The sequence below is a fragment of the Antechinus flavipes genome, chromosome 5, assembly GCF_016432865.1.
Source record: "Antechinus flavipes isolate AdamAnt ecotype Samford, QLD, Australia chromosome 5, AdamAnt_v2, whole genome shotgun sequence".
Classification (NCBI taxonomy): Eukaryota; Metazoa; Chordata; class Mammalia; order Dasyuromorphia; family Dasyuridae; genus Antechinus; species Antechinus flavipes.
Genome location: NC_067402.1, coordinates 52,086,183 through 52,109,415, shown reverse-complemented (window position 1 = coordinate 52,109,415; position 23,233 = coordinate 52,086,183).

Genomic DNA, 23,233 nt, shown 5'->3' with positions numbered 1-23,233 from the left:
CTTAATACATTTTAAAGGCAAACAGGATTAAGTGACTTGCCCAGGTAACACAGCTAATAAGTGTCTGAGGCTAGGTTTGAAGTCAGGTCCTTCTAATTCTAAGGCCAGCGCTTTAACTACTGTACCACCTAGCTACCCTGTCCTGATTTTTAAATATATTATTTTTCCTCAATGGAATGCAAAAAGTTTCATTTTTTTTCTTTATGGCTCCAATACCTTGAATATAGTAGGTGCTTAAATTCTTGGATGAATAAAAGAATGAATGTTTTGCATTATGTTTATAATAATGATGATTGTCAGAACTAATGTTATTTTTTTCCCATTCCCTGGGAAAATGCTTTACATTCGCTCCACAAGGAAGAGAAATGTCTGCTAAGAGTCCGCTGCTCTTCTTGCCCTCTGAGAACACTATACCAAATGTTAACAATCTAGTCTAGAACTTAGGATACGATAGAGACAATGCTGAACACCTGACCCACTGATTAGGGAAGAAAGATGGAGGAGAGTACTAGATGCCTTCTTCATGACTATTATATTTGGAAATTTCAGGCAAATCAATTAAATCCTTACATTTTTCTCTGAGCTCATCCTCCATCCTTCTTTCCTTGGAAATCTGCAATAATGAAAATATTTGACTCCAGAGGATTTCTTACTTACATACCCTTGGATAGAAGTAAATGAAAGACAATAGTTATATTTTGTTATCAGAACTGTTATTATTGATAAGGTTAACAAAAAAGTGCGGTCTCTATCTGCTCTTATTTTTATCTGGACAAGCTGAAATTCCAAGGGCATTCATACTGATGCCTCTACCTCCTCATTGACCTCCAGATTTATGTAAGTAACTTCCATGCACAGTACATTGCCTCAATTCTCAAGGAGCATTGTGAGAGGGGGTAATTAAAGCAGTCTGTTTCTCCAGCACGTTCTGTCTGTTTTTTCTTTTCATTATTAGATGTGATGACACATTTGCCTGTGTGGCTTCCCACAGATGGCACAGAAATTTTGTGATCAAATGGTAAGAGTAAACCAACTGTCATCTCTGATCACAGCTTTCCATATTGCTCCCCCTGTGTAAGAATCTCACTTTAATAAAATGCTCACTTCTTTTAAAGTGATATTACCTTGCAAGAGTAGAAACTTGTGAACTAAGTTGTTAATTGGAGGGAGCCAGTGAAACCCTGCATTTGGAATCCATGTAAAAGAAAATGAAAAGCTATAAGTTATAAAAAAAAAAACAAAGTACTACAATTCCAAACAGGATGAAAAAAGGCAAATCTCTCACTGTTTTGTTAACCTGTAATGTAGTTTTTAAATAATATTAAAAGAATGGATGAATGAATAAAATATTTTCATAATGTGCAAAGCATTATGCTAAATATCCTACTATGTGGTGGATATTTAAAATCTGTTCTGTTTGCTAAGTGAAATGAGCGGAACCAGGAGATCATTATATACCTCAACAATGATACTGTTTGAGGATGTATTCTGATGGAAGTGGATCTCTTCGATAAAGAGAGCTAATTCAGTTTCAATTGATCAAGGCTGGACAGAAGCAGTTATACCCAAAGAAAGAACACTGGGAAATGAATATAAACTGCTTGCATTTTTGTTTTCTTCCCGGGTTATTTATACCTTCTGAATCCAATTCTCCCTGTGCAACAAGAGAACTGTTTGGTTCTGCACACATATATTGTAGCTAGGATATACTGTAACCTATTTAACATGTAAAGGACTGCTTGCCATCTGGGGGAGGGGGTGGAGAGAGGGAGGGAAAAAATCGGAACAGAAGTGAGTGCAAGGGATAATGCTGTGAAAAATTACCCTGCCATGGGTTCTGTCAATAAAAAGTTATTTAAAAAAAATAAAAATAAAAGCTATTTTGTTATACTTAAAATATATTTAAGTTATTCAGCAAGAATAAAGATTCAGTATTTTAATAATAAGCAGTAAATAATAAGCTTAACATTGTTAAGCAATAAAATACTGACAACTAACATTTATATAGTACCTTGGAAGTTGCATGCTTTAATGATCTCATTTTGTCTCACAGAAAATCCTATAAAATAGATTCTTGAGGTATTATTATTCCAATTATATCACAATTATTTATAAACTGAGGCACAGTAAGATTAACATTGATACTTAATTCTGATGCTCAAAAAAAAAAAGGATTGATAACTGTCCTCCTATGATAAACTATTTTTGATTGGAACAAAAAAGCCAAGATTTTGATCTCAGCAATGTTTTTTGTCTTTTTTGTTTTTAGCATCCATAAGGACAAATAAAATAAGCCAAAGGAGTAAGTTAGTATAAAAACCAGAGTTAAATAGGATGGGTTTTCTCCTTTATGTTTTGGACAGAGAAGAAAAATGGCCTCTGTTTTATATGACAAAAAAAAAAAATAGAAAGACTTTTAAATGCAATGGCAAGTCTTGAGCAAGCCCACCAAAATGTGTAGGGTAGGAAGAGAAAAGTTCATACAGCAATAGGTTCTCATGCTGAACTAGGCTTCTAAAACCCCAAAGAGTTCACAGAATAAATACAGTCAAGAAAATCAACATCTATTTTCAAACACAGTCAAGAAGGACTTTGCTCACTCTCAATAAATAAATTAATGAACAATCCCAAAAAACAAATGAAGCCTACTAAGGCACAGGAATTAAAACTTGAATTACAATAAGCAATGATTAATAATCAATTGAATACTAGGAAGAAAAGATATCACATTGGGCTTAATTATTATATTTCTTTAAATCTTCCTAAACTTAATTCTGCCCCTAACTTATCCTAAATTCATATCTAGAACTAATTATTAAAGTAAGTTATGTGATATAGTGCTTGGAATTATAGAATATTAATATGACCTCAGAAATTATGAATTCCAATTATTTTATTTTATAAATGAAAAATTATAGCTTAGAAACACTAAGCAATTTATCTTAATAGAAACATATTTACAGAAAAAGCAATACTGGTAAGATACTAAATCATTTAATATTCACTGCTAGACTTAGGGAAAAGCTTAGTTGGTTGACCTTTGCTATCCTAAAGTAGTCACCACTTCTACTTAGCAGCAACTACTAAAATTTTACAAATGGTACTATGAGAAATAACTTCTATGAGTTTTTATTTACATTTCAAAATTGATTTTGTACCATAGAATCCATTAGGAGCAAGGACATTTGAAAATGGGTTATAGGGTTGGGTAGTCAAGATGGCAGAGTACAGACAATGACTCAGATGACCTATCTTAGCATTCCCTTCCAAACTTTAAAATATTGTCTCAGGTCAATTTTGGAGAAGCAGAATCAACAAAAGTCAGAATAAGACATTTTTCTAGCCTAAGACAACTTAGGAGGTTGGCACCTGGGAGAGATGCCAGGGCAGAGCACGGTACAGTAACATTATTGGAGGGCCTTGGAGATAGTCATAAGGGCAGCAGCAGCCACAACTTCAGGAGCTCTCATTGCAGACATGGTAATGAGCTCAGACACCTGGTCAGAAGATTACAGGGGATGATTTGCTGACATTGGGTGCAGCTGGAGGTGATTGGCAACTCTATTCTCATACTTATTTTTGAAATGACAATTTCAAGGCAGAGAGGAGCTCTGTTGTGGGTCATAAAGGAGTGAGGAGTCCTGAAAACAGCATCATGAAAAGACCTGGAGATTGGGACAGTGTCTCCCCAAGCCTATTTGTGCAGGGCAAAGCCTTTAACAAAAAGTTTAACGTCAAGAAATAGACTTGGAAAATAAGCAAACCACCCAGAAAAAAAAATTTGCCTTCCGGGCAAAAGTATTATGTTGACAGAGAAAACTAAGACATACACTCAGAAGAAAATAACATGAAAACAGCTACAACAAAGGCCTCAAAGAAAATTCCTAATTGGACCAAAGCCCAATAAAATTCCCTGGAAGCATTAAAGAAAGAGATAAGAGTATAGAGGAAAAATTGGGAAAAGAAATGAGAATGTTGCAAGAAAATTATAAAAAGAAAATCAACAGCTTGGGGCATAAAAATACTAAAGAAAATAACACCTTAAAAAACAGAATTGGCCCAGTGAATGGAAAAAGAAGAACAAAATCTCAACTGAAGAAAATAATACTTCCAAATTGCTTTCCAGAATGACTGGATCAGTTTATAATGCCAGCAACAGTGCATTAGTGTCCCAATTTTTCCCCATCCTCTGCAACATTTATCATTTTTTCTGTCATTTAAGCCAATCTGATAGATATGAATGGTACCTCAGAGTTGCTTGAATTCTATTTTCTCTAATCAATAGTGATTTAGAGCATTTTTTATCTGAAAACTGCCTGTTCATATCCTCTGAGCATTTACCAATAGGGAAATGACTTGCATTCTTTTAAATTTGACTCAGTTCTCTATACATTTAAAAAGGAGGCTCTTATCAGAAACATTGGCAGTAAAAAAAAAAAAAAAAATGTTTCCCATCTTTCTGTTTCTCTTCTAAACTTGGTTGCATTGATTTTGTTTGTGTAAACCCTTTTAAATTTAATGTGATGAAAATTATCCATTTTGTAATACTTAATGGTTTCTTTCCTGTTAGGTCATACAGTCTTCTATTCTCCAAAGATCTGACAGATGAACTATCCTATGCTCTTCTAATTTGCTTATATTATCACGTTTTAAGTCTAAATCATGAATCTATTTTGATTTCATTAGTATAAGGTATTAGAGGTTAGTCTATGCTTAGTTTCTGTTATACTATTTTCCACTTTTCCCAGCAATTTTTGTCAAAAAGTGAGTTCTTATCTAGATGCTGGAGTCTTTGAGTTTATTAAATAAGAGAAAGGGAAATAGATAAATTATCATGACTGAATATATATATATATATATATATATATATGTATATTTATATGTATGTATCTATCTGTCTATATATGTATATATTGCATAAATTCACCTATAACATGGAAGGGGTAGGATAATGGATTAGAAAGTAGAATCCAACAATATGTTGTTTACAAGAAGCACACTTGAAACACAAATATTCACACAGAGTTAAAGTAAGATTTAAATGCAAAATTTGTTAGTTTCAACTGAAGTAAAAAAAAAGCAGGGACAACAATTATGATTTCAGACAAGGCAGCAGCAAAAAAAAAAGATTTGATTAAAAGAAATTTGAAAGAAACTTCATTTAAAAATTTTTTTGTTAAAGCTTTTTATTTACAAAACACATACATAAGTAATTTTTCAACATTGGTCCTTGTAAAGCCTTCTTCCCCTATCCCCTCCACTAGAGGGCAGGTAGTTCAATAGATGTTAAATATGTTAAAATATATGTTAAATCCAATATATTTATACATCGTTATTCAGTTATCTTGCTGCACAAGAAAAATCGGATCAAGAAGGGAAAAAAACTAGAAAAGAAAACAAAATGCAAGCAAAAACAACAGAAAGAGTGAGAACACTCAGCTCCCACCATCCTCTCTTTGGGAGTAGATGGCTTTCTTCATCACTGAACAAGAGGAACTGGTTTGAATCATTTCATTGTTGGAGCCACTTCCATCAGAATTGACATCTTCATATAGTCTTGTTGTTGCCATGTATAATGATCTTGGAGTTCTGCTTATTTCACTTAGCATCAATTCATGTAAGTCTCTTCAGGCCTCTCTGAAATCATCCTGCTGGTCATTTCTTACAGAACAATAATATTCCATAACATTCATATAATATAATTTATTCAGCCATTCTCCAATTGATAAGCATCCATTCAATTTCCAATTTCTTGCCACTACAAAAAGGGCTGCCACAAACATTTTTTACACATGTGAGTCCCTTTCCCTCCTTTAAGATCTCTTTGGGATATAAGCCCAGTAGAAATACTGCTGGATCAAAGGGTATGCACTCTTTGATAACTTTTTGAGTATATTTTCAAATTTCTCTCCAGAATGGTTGTTCATGGTTCCACCAACAATGTATCAATGTCCAAGTTTTCCCACATCCCCTCCAAAATTCATCATTATCTTTTCCTATCATCTTAGCCAATCTGACTGGTGTGTAGTGCAAAGCCTTCTGTTCCAAATTATCCCCTCCTTCCCCTACCCTCTCCTCTAGAGGGTTTGTCTTAATTTGTCTTAATGTTGTGGTCCACACTCATTTCCCATAGTTCTCTGTCTGGGTGTAGCTGACTCTCTTCATTACTGAACAACTGGAACTGGTTTGAATCATTTCAATGTTGAAGAGAGCCACATTCATCAGAACTGATCATCATATAATCTTGTTATTACCATGTATCTCTTGGTTCTGCTCATTTCACTTAGCATCAATTAATGTAAGTCTCTCCAGATCTTTCTGAAATTATCCTGTTGGTCATTTCTTATAGACAATAATATCCCATAACATTCATATACCACAATTTATTCAATTTATTCAGCCATTCTCCAATTGATGGGCATCCATTAAATTTCCAGTTTCTAGCCAGTACAAAAAGGACTGCCACAAACATTTTTGTACCTGTGGGTCCCTTTCCCTTCTTTAAGATTTCCTTGGGATATAAGCCAAGTAGTAACACTGCTGGGTCAAAGAGTATGAACAGTTTGATAATTTTTTGAGCATAGTTCCAAATTGCTCTCCAGAATGGTTGGATCCATTCACAATTCTACCAACAATGCATCAGTGTCCCAGTTTTCCTGCAGCCCCGTCAATATTTGTCATTATCATTATCTTTTCCTGTCATCTTAGCCAATCTGACAGGTGTGTAGAGGTATCTCACAATTGTCTTACTTTGCATTTCTCTGATCAATAATGATTTGGAGCATCTTTTCTTATGACTACAAATAGTTCCAATTTCTTCATCTGAAAACTGTCTGTTCATATTCTTTGACCATTTATCAATTGGAGAATGGCTTGATTTCTTATAAAGTTGAGTCAATTCTCCATATATTTTAGAAATATAATTGAAGGCTTTATTAGAACCTTTAAATGTAAAAATATTTTCCCAGTTTATTGCAGAAAACTTTGTTTTGCTAAAAGGTATCTACTATAAATTAGTATCAATATTGGATGACAATATCTAAATATTTAAAGGATAAGTTAAATTACTTGTTATAAATTATAAGTTAATTTTTTAGAGAAATATGAAATAAAACTATAGTAGTATAGAAACCTCAATATATCCCTTTAAGACATAAATAAATCTAAAAAAATAAACAAGAAGTTAAGAACCCAAATACAATTTTAGAAAAGATGACTAGAGATTAATAATGAGAATTGAAAAAAAAGCATATATCTGGTACTCAGTTGTGCACAATGTCTTTGCAAAAATTGAACTTGTATAATTAGCCATATATATTTATATATAAAGTATGAGACCTCACAAACCAATTCAAAAAGACATATTTAATGCATCTTTTATGAACCACTAAGTAATTAATATTATATTCATTAAAGGTGCTCTGTAAAAACAATTGATAATTCATTAAAGACTAAATAATTTAATCCTAAAAATATGTGGGTCAAAGAACAAATCTTGTAAAATAATAAATAACTTCATTGAAGAAAATGACATGATGTAGACACATCAAAATTTTTGATATGTAGCCAAACAGTCCTTAGTGAACATATTATGTTTTATCAATAAAAGGCAAGACAGAATGGAATTGAGCATGTATTTTAAAAATATTAGTAAGCCCACAATTGCTCAGAATTAAATACCAAAATAAAAATCCTTCAAACTAAAGGAAAGCCTAATGAGAGTTAAAAAAAAAAAAAAACCTTTTGAAACTAATGAATAAAATTCAGTTAAAAAAAATAAAACAATGAAATCATTAGTTAATTTTATTAAGTATAATAAAGAGAAAAAACAAATTATCAGTATCAAAAATGGGGGTGGAGAGTGAATTCACAACAGTTAAAAAAGAAATAGAAGAAATTATTTGAAAGTATTTTTGCCCAATCATATGTCATTAAAACTGACAATTTAAATGAAATGGATAAATAATTACTAAAATATAAATTGCTCAGATTAGCATAAAAAGAAGTAAAGGATTTAATTCAATCTCAGAAAAGAAACTGAACAAGCCATAACTAAACTCCCATAATGGGGGCCAGGCAAAGGATTTCAGTAGGATTTGTTGGCTTTATGAGAACAATTAATTACAATATTGCACAAACTTTTTGGGGAAAAAAAAGGAAGACAAGTATTGCCAACATCTAAATCAAAGCGAGTAAAAATAGAAAGACAAGATATTGATATCTCTAATAAATGTTAATGCATATAGGAACATATCAAAAATGACTAGGATGAATTTATGCCAGGAATTATGATTTTCTTCAATATTCAGGAAATTATTGATATAAACACGATGTATTAACAATAAGAACAAAATGATATTATTATATAAGTAAATACAAAAAAGCTTTTGACAAAAAACTTTTAAATGGCTTTTTATTTTTCCAAATATATGAAAAGATAGTTTTTAACATTTAGTTTTAACATTTACCTTTGCAAAATCTTATATTCCAACTTTTTTTCCTTCCCTACCCTCACCACCTGCAATTGACACCAGCAATCCAATATAGGTTGAATATGTGAAATTCTTCTAAATATATTTCCATATTCATCATTCTACACAAGAAAAATCAAATCAAAAGATGAAAGAAAAAACATGAGGAAAAACACTAAACAAACAACAATGAAAATAAAAAATACTATGATTTGATCCACATTGAGTCTCCATAAGTTCTTTTTTGGCACTTTCCATCACAAATCTATTAGAATTGCCTTGAATCACCTCATTGTTGAAAAGAATAAAGTCCAATTACAGTCGATCATCACATAATCTTGTGATTGCTGTATACAATAGTCTCTTGTTTCTTCTCATTTCATTCAGTATCATTTCATGTAAGTCTTTCCAAGTGTTTCTGAAATCATTGTGCTCATCATTTCTTATAGAACAATATTTCATTACATTCATAAACCATAATTTATTCAGCCATTCCTCAACTGATGGGAATCCCCTCAATTTCCAGGTTCCTTGCCACTGCAAAAAGGGCTTCTATAAACAATTTTGCACATGTGGATTGGTCCTTTTCCCTTTTTTTATGATCTCTTTGAGATACAGAATCAGTAGAGATACTACTAGATCAAAGGATATGCACAGTTTGATAGCCCTTTGGGCATAGTTTCAAATTGCTCTTCAGACTGTTTGGATCAGTGCACAACTCCACCAATAATATATTAGTGTTCCAGTTTTTCCCACATTTATTTTCTTTTCCTGTCATCTTAGCCAATCTGAGAGGTATGAAATGATAACTCAGAGGTTCCATTTGAATTTCTCTAATCAAGAGTGATTTAGAGCATTTTTTCATATGACTAGAATTGACTTTAATTTTTTCATCTAAAAATTGTCCATAACTTTTGACCATTTATCAATTGGGGAATGGCTTGCCTTCTTATAAATTTGAGACAACTCTTTCTATATTTTAGAAATGAAGCCTTTATCAGAAAATACTGGATGGAAAATCCCTCCACCCCCCAGCTTTCCACCTCCCTTCTAAACTTGGCTTCATTGGTTATTTGCACAATTTAAAAAATAATGTAATCAAAATTATCTATTTGAATTTCATGATGTTCTCTAATTCTTTGGCCACAAATTCCTTCTTTCTCCACAGACCTGAGAGGAAGACTATCCCTTGTCCTTGTAATTGCTTATAGTATCATCCTTTATGTCTAAATATTAAACTATTTCAACTTTATCTTGCTATATAGAGTGTTAGATATTGGTCAGTGCCTAGTGGTCTGGGAAAGTATAATACTTTCCCAGAAATTTTATTCATGTTTCTAACTCTACAAAATAATTTCTTGACAATTTGGTTAGCATGGAACTGAATAAGAATATTAATTTAGGCATAATTTTCATTTTTATTATACTAGCTTGACCTCCCCATGAGTATTTGATATTCTTTCAATTGTTTAGTTCTAACTTTATTTGTGTGAAAAGTATTTTTCATTGTATTTGTGTAGTTTCCAGCTTTGTCTTGGCAGGTAGACTGCCAAATATTTTATATTATCTATGGTTAATTGAAATGGGATTTTTCTTTTTATCTCTTGTGTTGGACTGTGTTGGTAGTATATAGAAATGCTAATGATTTATGTGGGTTTATTTTCTATCCTGTGACTTTGCTAAAGTTAATTGTTTCTAGTAATTTTAGTTGATTCTCTAGTATACTAAGTATGCTATCATATTATCTGCAGAGTGATAATTTTGTTTCTAATTTGTTCAATTTCCTTTTCTTCTCTTATTGCTAAAGTTAACATTTCTTCTATAATATTGAATAGTATTAGTGATAATGAACAACCTTGTTTCATCCCTGATCATATTGGGAATGGTTCTAGTTTATCCCCATTACATTTATCCTGCTGATAGTTTTAGGTAAATGCCATTTATCATTTTAAGGAAAACTCCATTTATTCCTATGCTTTTCTAGTGTTTTTGATAGGACTGGGTGCTGTATTTTATGATACTTTTTTCTGTATCAATTGAGATAATCATATATTTTATGTTAGTTTGGTTATTGATATGGTCAATTATGCTGTTAGGTTTCCTGGTATTGAACCAGCCCTGCATTCCTGATATAAATCCTACTTGGCCAAAGTACGTTATCCTGGAGATAAGTTACCATAATTTCTGCTAATATTTTGTTTTAGATTTAGATTTTAGAATATCCATTAGGGAAATTGGACTATAATGTTCTTTTGCTGCTTTGGTTCTTCCTGAGTTAGGTATCAGCATAATATATGTATCACAAAAGAAACTTGGTAGGACTTCCTCCTCTATTTTTCTAAAAAAGTTTATATAGAATTGGAATGAATTGTTCTTTAAAAGTTTGGTAAAATTCACTTGTAAATCCATCTGTCCCTGGAGATTTTTTTCCCCTTAAGTAGTTCATCAATAGCGTATTCAATTTCTTTTTCTAAAATGGTGTATTTAGATATTTTATTTCCTCCTTTATTAATCAGGGTAATTTATATTTTTGTAAGTATCTAGCCATTTCATTTAGATTATCAAATTTATTGGCAAGCAATTGGGCAAAGTAACTCCTAATTATTGCTTTAATTTCCTCTTCCTTGGTGCTAAGTTCATTCTTTTCATTTTTTTGATACTGGTAATTTGCCTTTCTTCTTTTCTTTTTGTAATCAAATTAAGCAAAGGCTGATCTATTTAGCTGTTCCCCCTGAAAAAAAATGCTTAGTTTTGTTTATTAGTTTAATAGTTTTCTTACTTTCAATTTAATTAATTTCTCCTTTGATTTTCAGAATTTCAAATTTGGTATTTAATTGGGGATTTTTAATTTGTACTTTTTCTAGACCTTTTAGTTGCATACCCAAATCATTAATCTTCTCTTTTTTATTTTATTCTTGTAAGCATCTATCTAGTGATATAAATTTTCCCCTAAGAACTTTTTTGGGTGAATCTCATAAGTTTTGATATGTTGACACATTATTTTCATTCTCTTGAATGAAATTATTGATTGTTCCTATAATTTGATGTTTGATCCTCTAATTCTTTAAGATTAGATTTAGATTTCTTAGTTTCCAATTACTTTTTGGTCCATTTTTCATTGTTATTTATTGCAAGTAATTTTTTTTGCTCATATTCTGAAAAGGATGTACCTACTTACTATATCTTCCTATCTGTATTTGATTGTGAGGTTTTTAATATCCTTATATATTGTTAATTTGTGTGTAGTTGCCATGTACCATTGAGAAAAAAATAGATTCCTTTCTATCCCCAGGCAAATTTCTCCAGAGGTCTATACTTAACTTTTCTAAAATCCTGTTCAGAACTTTAACTTTTTTCTTGTTTATTTGGTGGCTAGATTTACCTAGTTCTGAAAGAGGGAGATTGAGATCTTCCCACTGGTATAGTGTTGTGATCTAGTTCAGATGGATCTGAATCCCTGTTCGGGTGCCAAAATGTTGGTGAGCTTTTTCTTCTCAAAACGCAGCCAGGTGATAAAAGTTCAGATCTTTTATTATCTCCAATATAGCCCGGTTAGCTTAAAGGCCTATCTCTCTGCTTGGTTCCAAGAGCTCTCTCCAATGTCGCCAAATCCAAAGGTCTGGTCCTTCAGCCTCTGCCTCTGCTTTCTTCAGCCTCCAGCCAGCTCCACTCTTCATGTCATTCTGGTGAAATCTGACCGAGAGCCTCTGTCTGTTTCTTTTATCCAAGAGGGAGGAATTGTAGGATACGAGAGAGAGGATTTATGGGTTTTCTCCCATAGTGCTCTCTGGCCCAAAGAGCTTCAAGGGAGGTGTGAACTCATAAAGGTACAAAGTTTACTTTGTGAAGCTGGCATACTTGCGAACTCCAATGAGTAAAGGTGTAAACACAAGCCTTGTATTAATTAGTCCTACTTAGTACCTCGTTTCAGGTTCTGCCCAAAACATCTTCTTGTAAGATTAGATCAACTCTAATTAGTTAGCAGTTTGTAAGGATTCCAACAGTATAGATTTGCTTTCTATTTCTTCTTGAAACTCACTTAACTTCTTAGAGAATTTGGATGCTGTAACACTTGAATGTAGGTTTATTATTACTCATTCTTCATTATCTTTGGTATCCTTTAGCAAGATGCAGTTTCCTTCCTTATGTCTAGAAATTAGATCTATTTTTGTTTTTGCTTGATCTGAAATCAGGATCCCAACTCCTGCTTTTTTTTTTTTTTTTTACTTATGTTAAAGCATAATAGGTTGTCCTTCAGCCTTTTTCTTTTATGTGTCATTTTGCTTCAAATATGTTTCCTGTAAACAACATATTGTAGGATTCTGGCTTTTAAACCACTCTCCTATCCACTTCTGTTTTATGGGAGAGTTCATCCCATTCACATTCACAGTTGAGATTATTAATTCTGTGTTTACTGCCATCCTATTTTCCCAAGTTATACTTTTCTCTCTCCCTTCAGCCTTTCCCCTTTCATCATATATGCTTATGACCACTACCTCCCTCAATCTGACTTACCTTTTTTAGTCCTCTCCCTTTCTTATCCCTTTTCCCTTTTACTTCTGCCCTGCCTTCTATTAGCCACCTCCTTTCCTTTCTCCTTTCCTTTCCTACTATCCTATAGGGTGAGACAAATTTCTATACCAAACTAAATTGTATGTCATTCTCTCTTTAAGTTAAATATGATTGGATTAAGATTTGAACAAGGTTCATCTTCCTCCCTTCTTTTTCTCAAGTATAATAGGTCTTTTTTTTGCCTCTTCATATGGTATTTTTTACCCCTTTTAATCTCCCTTTTTTTCTTCTCTTTGTACAGACTCTTTTTCAATCACAATTTCTTCTTTATATCATCACATTAAAGTCACATTATAACTATACCCTCTAAGGTATAATCCTTCTTTCTAACTGCCTTGACAAAGATAATTTTCAAGAGTTACAAGTATCTTCTTTCCATATAGGGATGTAAATATTTTAAAGTTTAAAAAACTTTTTTTTCTTTTGTTTATGTTTTTATTCTTCTTTTAGGTCTTGTATTTGGAGATCAAATTTTCTGTTCAGCTCCGGTCTTTTCTTCAGAAATGATTGAAAATCCACTATTTCATTGAATATCCATCTTCTCCCCTGAAAAGTATTGCTTTATTTTGATGGGTTATTGATTTGTGGTTATAGTCCAAGGTCCATTGCCTTCCAGAATATCATATTCCAGGCCCTTGAATCCTTTAATGTGGAAGCTGCCAGATCTTGGGTAATCTTTGATTGTGGTTCTTTATTATTTGAACTTTTTCTGGTAGTTTGCAGTATTTTTTTCCTTGATCTGATAATTCCTGAATTTAACTACAATATTCCTTGGACTTTTCATTTTGAGGTCCCTTTCACAAGGTTATTAGTGGGTTCTTTCAATGACTATTTTACTTTGATTCTGGGATATCAGGGCAGTTTTCTTTGATGATTTTTTGCAAGATGGTATGTAGGTATTTTTTTTTCCATCATGGCTTTCAGATAGTTAAATAATTTTTAGATATTCTATCCTACATCTATTTTTTTCCAGGTCAGTTGTTTTTCCAATGAAATATTTTATAGTTTCTTCTATGTTTTTACTTTTAAAATTTTCATTTCATTCATTCTTGATTTCTCATTAAGTCATTCACTTCCATTTGCCCAATTCTAATTTTATTGAATTATTTTCTTCACTTAGCTTTTTTGCCTTCTTTTGCATTTGACCAATTATACTTTTTTTTTTTATTTTAAATTTTTTATTTAATAATTACATTATATTGACACTCATTTCTGTTCCGATTTTTTTCCCCTCCCTCCCTCCACCCCCTCCCCTAGATGGCAAGCAGTCCTTTATATGTTGGATATGTTGCAGTATATCCTAGATACAATATATGTTTGCAGAACCGAACAGTTCTCTTGTTGCGTAGGGAGAATTGGATTCAGAAGGTATAAATAATCCGGGAAGAGAAACAAAAATGCAGATAGTTCACATTCGTTTCCCAGTGTTCTTTCTTTGGGTGTAGCTGCTTTTGTCCGTCATTTATCAATTGAAACTCAGGTCTCTTTGTCAAAGAAATCCACTTCCATCAAAATATGTCCTCATACAATATCGTTGTCGAAGTGTATAATGATCTCCTGGTTCTGCTCATTTCACTTAGCATCAGTTCATGAAGGTCTCTCCAAGCCTCTCTGTATTCATCCTGCTGGTCATTTCTTACAGAACAATAATATTCCATAACATTCATATACCACAATTTACCCAGCCATTCTCCAATTGATGGGCATCCATTCATTTTCCAGTTTCTAGCCACTACAAACAGGGCTGCTACAAACATTTTGGCACATACAGGTCCCTTTCCCTTCTTTAGTATTTCTTTGGGATATAAGCCCAATAGAAACACTGCTGGATCAAAGGATATGCACATTTTGATAATTTTTTGGGCATAATTCCAGATTGCTCTCCAGAATGGTTGGATTCGTTCACAACTCCACCAACAATGCATTAGTGTCCCAGTTTTCCCGCATCCCCTCCAACATTCATCATTATTTTTTCCTGTCATCTTAGCCAATCTGACAGGTGTGTAGTGGTATCTCAGAGTTGTCTTAATTTGCATTTCTCTGATCAATAATGATTTGGAACACTCTTTCATATGAGTGGTAATAGTTTCAATCTCATCCTCTGAAAATTGTCTGTTCATATCCTTTGACCATTTATCAATTGGAGAATGGCTTGATTTCTTATAAATTTGAGTCAGTTCTCTATATATTTTGGAAATGAGGCCTTTATCAGAACCTTTAACTGTGAAAATGTTTTCCCAGTTTGTTGCTTCCCTTCTAATCTTGTTTGCATTAGTTTTATTTGTACAAAGGCTTTTTAATTTGATGTAATCGAAATTTTCTATTCTGTGATCAGTAATGGTCTCTAGTTCATCTTTGGTCACAAATTTCTTTCTCCTCCACAAGTCTGAGAGATAAACTATTCTATGTTCCTCTAATTTATTTATAGTCTCGTTCTTTATGCCTAGGTCATAGACCCATTTTGATCTTATCTTGGTATATGGTGTTAAGTGTGGGTCCATGCCTAATTTCTGCCATACTAATTTCCAATTATCCCAGCAGTTTTTATCAAATATTGAATTCTTTTCCCAGAAGTTAGGGGCTTTGGGTTTGTCAAACACTAGATTGCTATAATTGACTATTCTGTCTTGTGAGCCTAGCCTTTTCCACTGATCCACTAATCTATTTCTTAGCCAATACCAAATGGTTTTGGTGACTGCTGCTTTATAATATAATTTTAGATCAGGTACAGCTAGGCCACCTTCATTTGATTTTTTTTTCATTAATTCCCTTGAGATTCTCGACTTTTTATTGTTCCATATGAATTTTGTTGTTATTTTTTCTAGATCAATAAAATATTTTCTTGGAAGTCTGATTGGTATAGCACTAAATAAATAGATTAGTTTAGGGAGTATTGTCATCTTTATTATGTTCGCTCGGCCGATCCAAGAGCACTTAATATTTTTCCAATTATTTAAGTCTGACTTTATTTGTGTGGAGACTTTTTTATAATTTTGCTCATATAATTCCTGACTTTCCTTTGGTAGATAGATTCCCAAATATTTTATGGTATCAACAGTTATTCTGAATGGAATTTCTCTTTGTATCTCTTGCTGTTGGGTTTTGTTGGTGATGTATAAAAATGCTGAGGATTTATGGGGATTTATTTTGTAGCCAGCTACTTTGCTAAAATTATGAATTATTTCCAATAGCTTTTTGGTAGAATCTCTGGGGTTCTCTAGGTATACCATCATATCATCTGCAAAGAGTGATAGTTTGGTTTCCTCATTGCCTACTCTAATTCCTTTTATATCTTTCTCGACTCTTATTGCCGAGGCTAGTGTTTCTAATACGATATTAAATAATAATGGTGATAGTGGGCAACCTTGCTTCACTCCAGATCTTACTGGGAAAGGTTCCAGTTTTTCCCCATTGCATATGATGCTTACTGATGGTTTTAAATATATGCTCCTGACTATTTTAAGGAAAAGTCCATTTATTCCTATGCTCTCAAGTGTTTTTATTAGGAATGGATGTTGGATTTTATCAAATGCTTTTTCTGCATCTATTGAGATGATCATGTGGTTTTTGTTTGTTTGGTTATTGATATAGTCAATTATGCTAATAGTTTTCCTAATATTGAACCAGCCCTGCATTCCTGGTATAAATCCTACTTGGTCATAGTGTATTATCCTGGTGACAATTTTCTGTAATCTTTTTGCTAATATTTTATTTAAGATTTTAGCATCAATATTCATTAGGGAGATTGGTCTATAATTTTCTTTCTCTGTTTTCAGCCTACCTGGTTTAGGTATCAGTACCATATCTGTGTCATAAAAGGAGTTTGGTAGGACTCCTTCAATCCCTATTTTTTCAAATAGTTTATATAACATTGGAGTTAATTGTTCTTTAAATGTTTGGTAGAATTCACATGTAAATCCATCTGGTCCTGGGGATTTTTTCTTAGGGAGTTGATTGATAGTTTGTTCTATTTCTTTTTCTGAGATGGGACTGTTTAGGATATTTACTTCTTCCTCTGTTAGTTTGGGCAAGCTGTATTTTTGGAGGTATTTTTCTATTTCATTTAAGTTGTCGAATTTATTGGCATAAAGTTGGGCAAAGTAACTCCTAATTATTGCTCTAATTTCCTCTTCGTTAGTGGTGAGTTCTCCCTTTTCATTTTTAAGACTAACAATTTGATTTTCCTCTTTCCTTTTTTTAATCAGATTTACTAAGGGTTTGTCTATTTTGTTGGTTTTTTCATAGAACCAACTCTTAGTTTTATTAATCAATTCAATAGTTTTTTTACTTTCAATTTTATTGATCTCACCTTTTACTTTTAGAATTTCAAGTTTAGTGTTTGACTGGGGGTTTTTAATTTGTTCCTTTTCTAGCATTTTTAATTGCAAACCCAATTCATTGACCTTCTCTTTCTCTATTTTATACAAATAGGCCTCTAGAGATATGAAATTTCCCCTTATTACCGCTTTGGCTGCATCCCATACATTTTGGTATGATGTCTCATTATTATCGTTTTCTTGGGTGAAGTTATTAATTATGTCTATGATTTGCTGTTTCACCCAATCATTCTTTAGTATGAGATTATTTAGTTTCCAATTATTTTTTGGTCTACTTCCCCCTGCTTTTTTGTTGAATGTAATTTTCATTGCATCGTGGTCTGAAAAGGATGCATTTACTATTTCTGCCTTACTACATTTGAGTTTGAGGTTTTTATGTCCTAATATATGGTCAATTTTTGTATAGGTTCCATGAACTGCTGAAAAGAAAGTGTATTCCTTTCTGTCTCCATTACATTTTCTCCAGAGATCTATCATATCTAGCTTTTCTAGTATTCTGTTTACCTCTTTGACTTCTTTCTTATTTATTTTCTGGTTTGATTTATCTAATTCTGAGAGTGCAAGGTTAAGATCTCCCACTATTATAGTTTTACTGTCTATTTCTTCTTGCAGCTCTCTTAGTTTCTCTTTTAAGAATTTAGATGCTACCCCACTTGGTGCATATATGTTTAATATAGATAGTGCTTCATTATCCATGCTACCCTTTAGCAAGATATAGTGTCCTTCCTTATCTCTTTTAATTAGGTCAATTTTTGCTTTAGCTTGATCTGAGATCAGGATGGCTACCCCTGCTTTTTTGACTTCACCTGAAGCATAGTAGATTTTGCTCCAACCTTTTACCTTTAACCTGCATGTATCTCCCCGCTTCAGGTGTGTTTCCTGTAAACAACATATTGTAGGATTCTGGCTTTTAATCCATTCTGCTAGCCGCTTCCTCTTTATGGGGGAGTTTACCCCGTTCACATTTATGGTTAGAATGACCAATTCTGTATTACTTGCCATCTTGTTAACCCGGTTTATGCTTTCCTCCCTTCTTTCCCCTTTCCCCCCTTCCAAGTATTAAGCTTGTGAGCACCCCTTGCTTCTCACAGCCCTCCCTTTTTAGTGTCCCTCCCCCGCCTTAGAGTTCCTCCCCCTATCTTACCCCTTTCCCTCCCAGTTCCCGTATTCCCTTCCACTTAGCTTATTCCTTCCCTTTCCACTTTTCCCTTCTCACTTTTCAATGAGATGGGAGAAGTTTCACCATAGATTGAATATGTCTTAAGATTTTTCACTTAAAGCCAATTCTGAAGGCAGTAAGATACCCACTATATTCATCCCCCTCCATTCTTTCTCTCAGATATAATAGGTTTCCTATGCCTCTTCATGAGATGTACTACCCCCACTTTACCCTTTTTCTGGTACAATGTCCTTTCCACATCAATTTCTAGAACAAGGTATACATGTATTCTTTATGCATCTATATAGTCAAAATATAGTTCCCAAGATTAATCTTTACCTTTTTAGATTTCTCTTGAGTTCTATATTTGTAGATCAAACTTTTTGTTAAGTTCTGGTTTTTTCATCAGAAATAGATGAAATTCGCTTACTTCGTTGAATGTCCATCTTCTTCCCTGGAAAAAGATGCTCATTCTCGCTGGGTAAGTTATTTTTGGTTGCATACCAAGTTCCTTAGCCTTTCGGAATATCATATTCCAGGCCCTTCGATCTTTTAATGTGGATGCTGCCAGATCCTGGGTGATCCTTATTGTGGCTCCTTGATACTTGAATTGGGTTTTTCTAGCCGCTTGCAATATTTTTTCTTTCATCTGAGGGTTCTGGCATTTGGCCACTATATTCCTTGGTGTTTTGATTTTAGGATCCCTTTCAGTGGGTGATCGATGAATCCTTTCAATGTTTATTTTTTTCTCTGTTCCTATGACTTCTGGGCAGTTCTCTTTGATAATTTCCTGGAAGACAGTGTCCAGGCTCTTTTTTTCATCATGTTTTTCTGGGAGTCCAATGATTCTCAGATTGTCTCTCCTGGATCTGTTTTCCAGGTCTGTTGTCTTTCCCAGAAGGTATTTCACATTTTTCTCCATTGTTTGATTTTTTTGGATTTGCTTGACTGATTCTTCTTGTCTCCTCGAGTCATTCAATTCCACTTGTTCAATTCTGATTTTCAGTGAAGTATTCTCTTCACTCACTTTTTTAAAATCTTTCTCTAATTGTCCAATTGAGTTCTTTTGTTCTGTGGAATTTTTTTCCATTTCGCCAATTTTGTTTTCCAGTTCACTAATCCTATTTTTCAAGGATTTTACTTCTTTATCCACTCTCTCTTTAACTGACTTCTCCAGGCTCTTTTGCCAAGCCTCCCTCTCCTTTTCCCAAGCTTCCTTCTCCTTTTGCCAAGCCTCACTCTGCTTTCCCCATTTTTCTTCTAGCTCCCTTGTGAGAGCCTTTTTAATCACTTCTATGAGGTTCATCTGTGCTGAGGAACAGACGATCTCCTCCTTTGGGGAATCACCTGGGGACTGCCTGTTTTTAGTCTCCTCAGGATTTAGAGTCTGCTCTCTATCTGTGTAGAAGCTGTCTAGGGTTAAAGTCCTCTTCAGCTTCTTGCTCATTCTGTCTATTAATCAGAGACAAACTACCAAAGAAAAACAGAAAAAACTGGAGTCTTTCTTTGGGGGGGGGGGGCTGGGTGTGTTATCGAGCTTCCTCTACAGACTGCAGGTGGCAGCAGTGAGGCACTAGCAGGACTGTGCTGCGCCTGCGCTCTGAGATCCCAAAGCGTGCTGAGTCACTGAGGGGGGGGGAAAGGGGGGGCGGCCAGGTCCTGAGAGACTCCAGCTGTTTGCGGTTGTGTTCTTCAGCCCCGGTGTTTTTAGCTTCTCTGCTGGGCTGTTGACTTGCTGCAGGTTCCAAACCTGTAGCGAAGCTCTCCCGCAGAGACAGCTGCGATCACTCCCCACCCCCTCTCCAGTCTGCTCCCGTGCTCTCACTGCCGCTGCCCTCAGCCTGCGCCCGATCTAAAACCGCCCCAGCCCTCCAGTAAAGACAGACCTTTCTTGGCGGATCTCAAGGATGGCTTCTCTTGGTAACTATTTGTGGGTTTTTTTTCAGTCAAGCATTGATTCAGAGGCTTGTAATGAAGTGGATAGTGAGAGAAAGCGCGGAGCTTATGCAACTGTGAGCCTCCTCTCCGCCATCTTAACCGGAAGACCAATTATACTTTTAAAGGAATTGTTTTGTTCAGTGTAATTATTTTTATTTTATCCAATTCTATTTTTATTTTAATTTTTTTATTAAAGCTTCTTATTTTCAAAACATATGTGTGAATAATTTTTCAACATTAACTCTTGTAAAACCTTATGTTCCAATTTTCCTTCCTTCCCCTCACCCCCTTTCCTAGATGGCAAGTAATCCAATATATGTTAAACATGGTAAAACTATACGGATTTTTTAAAAATCCAATATATGCATACATATCTATATAGTTATCTTGGTGCACAAGAAAAATTAGATTGAAAAGGGAAAGAAATGAAAAAGAAAATAACATGCAAGCAACCAAAGAGTGAAAATGCTGTGTTGATGATCTACACTCATCCTCTCTCTGGGTGTTGATGTCTCTCTTCATCACAAGATCACTGGAACTGACCTGAATCATCTTAATGTTGAAAAGAGCCATGTCCATCAGAATTGATCATTGTATAATCTTGTTGTTGGTATGTACAATGATCTCCTGGTTCTGCTGATGTCATTTAGCATAGGTTCATATAAATCTCTCCAGACTCCCCTGAAATCATCCTGCTGATCATTTCTTATAGAACAATGATATTCCATAATATTCATATACCATAATTTATTCAGCCATTGTCCAACTGATGGGCATCACTCAGTTTCCAGTGTCTTGCCACAAAAATTTTCATACATGTAAGATCTTTTTGGGATATAAACCCAGTAGAGACACTGCTGGATCACAGTGTATGAACATTTTGATAAACCTTTGGGCATAGCTCTAAATTGCTCTCCAGAATGGTTGAATCAATTCACAATTCCACCAACAATATAATGCCCCAGTTTTCCCTCGTCCCCTTCAACACTCATCATTATCTTTTCCTGTCATTTTACTAAATCTGAGAAGTATGTAGTGGTACTTCAGAGTTGTTTTAATTTGCTCTGCTCAGTAGTAATTTAGAGCACCTTTTCATATAATTAGAAGTGATTTCAATTTTGTCATCTGAAAATTATCTGTTCATACCCTTTTACCATTTATCAATTAGAGAATGGCTTGAATTCTTATTTGAATGAATTATCTACATATTTTAGAAATGGGGCCTTTATCAGAATCTTTGAATGTGAAAAAGTTTTCCCAGTTTATTGCTTCCCTTCCAATCTTCTCTGCATTAGTTTTGTTTGTACAAAAAACTTTTTAACTTAATAAAATCAAAATTACTTATTTTTTGTTCAATAATGAATTCCAGTTCTTCTCTAGCCACAAATCCCTTCCTTCTCCACAGATCTGAGAAGTAAACTATCTTTTGTTCTTCTAATTTTCTTATAACATCACTCTTTATGTCGAAATCATGAACCCATTTCAACCTTATCTTGGTATACAGTGTTAGATGTGTATCAATTCCTAGTTTCTGCCATACTAGTTTCCAATTTTCCCAGCAGTTTTTGTCAAAAAAATTGAGGTCTTATCCCCAAAGCTGGGGTCTTTGCCTTTGTCAAACACTACTATTATCATTGACTATTTTGTCCTGTGAATCTAACCTATTCCACTGATATTCCAATGATTCCATTGACTACTCTATTTCTTAGTCACTACCAAATGGTTTTGATGACCATTGATTTATAATATAATTTTAGGTCTATGCCAACTCTATTTATCAGAAGTGGTTTTCTTCAGTATATTTTTTCCCATTTTATCAAATTTGTTTTTTAAGGAATTATTTTCTTCAGGCAATTGCTGTGCTTCCTTTTCCATGGTATTGACTTTCCCAAAAAAACTTTCATAACTCTTCTACAATGCTTTCGTTTCTTTCCCCCATTTTCTTCTGTTTTTTAGAGTCCTTTTGAACTCTTCCAAGAGAACATTTAGAATGGGAGACCAGTTCATAATCTCCTTTGAGAATTCATTTGCCACCATTTTGCATTTGCTGTCCTCTTCTGGGTTTGTGTTTTGGTCTTCTCTTTCTCATAGTAGTTCTCTATGATCAGAGCTTGCTTTGCTCGTTTGTTCATATTTATAGCTTGAAGTCTGCTCTAAAGGCATAGAGGAGATTGTCCCAAGCTTCCTCTGCAGAGCCACTGGGGCTTTTTACTGAAGCCAGTGCTGCAGACTTCCCCACTGCATAGCCTGGTCAATGCTGGGTTTCAAGGACTCATAATTTGCCTCCTCTAGTTGTGTTAGAGGTCTCACACTTGTTCTGCTGATCTGGCTTCTAAATCATGACAGAGTAACAAAGGCTGCTTGTATTTTGGCTAAGAGCCTCACAAGATTCCTCATCAGACCTCCCCACACCACTCCAATGCTGGTCTAGCATTCTCCTCTGTCCTGTTGAGACAGAACTTTCTTGAAGTCCTTCTATACTATCTTAAACTGGCAAATTATTATAATCTGAATGTTTATGTTTTCTGGCACTGTTAAAACCATTCATGGGCTTGATCAAATGCTGATTCTGAGGAAAGCCAAAAAGAACAAATGCCAGAACCCTCAGGCAAAGGAAAAAATACTGCAAGCGGCTAGAAAAACCCAATTCAAGTATCAAGGAGCCACAATAAGGATCACCCAGGATCTGGCAGCATCCACATTAAAGGATCGAAGGGCCTGGAATATGATATTCCGAAAGGCTAAGGAACTTGGTA